At 22.8% G+C, this 1,001-nt stretch overlaps 1 protein-coding gene across 1 annotated transcript in view; it reads right to left on the bottom strand.

Moving 5' to 3' along the window:
• The window catches only part of LOC107608222 (shikimate O-hydroxycinnamoyltransferase-like), a 3,138-nt gene that overhangs the window by 1,148 nt on the left and 989 nt on the right, over positions 1-1,001 (bottom strand). The gene's annotated exons all lie outside the window — the stretch shown is intronic.

Genomic DNA, 1,001 nt, shown 5'->3' with positions numbered 1-1,001 from the left:
GATAACCAAAAGCTCGAAGGAAGGATAAGAGTATATATATATATATATATATATATGAGTATTTTGTCATTTTTTATAATAAGGGTATTGTAATCATTTTCTATAAAAAAAATATTAATTTAGACTGGTTTAAGATTTAGTTTATTGATTTTTTGTCCTAATTTTGATAAAATTAATACGATTTAATCAGTTATATGTATTGAATTTTAATTACTAAAAAACATCTTTAAAAAAAGTTCTTTTTAATGTGTTTATCTAAATGACTCCTATATAATTATATGCCAATTGATGGTTGCAAAGGTATGAAAATGTTTTTAATATTTTTATTGTCAAATATTTTTATAAGATATAAAAGATAGTCTGGTGTTTTACCTTCATGTCAAATTTAAAAAAGAGTCGCATTTAAAGAATATAATATACAAAATCTAACCCGATAATTATATCAATAACTATTTTTATCATTTAAATATATAATCTTGAGATCAAATGGAACAATTCAACCATTATTACAAAATTCTTTATATATTTTTTATGGTTAAATAAAGCAAAAACTCACATGTTCAATGGTGATCACCAATTCTACTTTTTCTTTATAGTATATGTGTGAAATTTGTCCATTATTTTTTTTAAAGTCAAAAGGTATTTATTTCATAATCAAAAGGAATATAAAGGGTTTATTGAAGATAAAAATAAAGAAAAATAATAAAAAGACAGAGAATCTAAAAAGATGACTTTAATCCCTAATATTTCACTTGCAGGAAAATGAGAGGGCATAAAAGAGTTATAAAAGAGAAATAGTAAAATTTGTCCCTCAGCCAAGATGAATACATTACACTTTGATGAAACTCAAGCTGTGTATAATCAATCTTTATAATGTATAGTTGCTGTCAGCATTAGAACTAACTGAACTAACTAAGCAACTCTCTTCTCCCTTAATATATATTTTTATTATGAAGGTGATTATAAATTTATAACTGAGAATTGTTAGATGATTTAATTTA

This window comes from Arachis ipaensis, chromosome B07, assembly GCF_000816755.2.
Source record: "Arachis ipaensis cultivar K30076 chromosome B07, Araip1.1, whole genome shotgun sequence".
In the NCBI taxonomy this organism is placed as follows: Eukaryota; Viridiplantae; Streptophyta; class Magnoliopsida; order Fabales; family Fabaceae; genus Arachis; species Arachis ipaensis.
The sequence above is the reverse complement of the archived record's forward strand: the minus strand, read 5'-3'. Positions and strand labels throughout refer to the sequence as shown.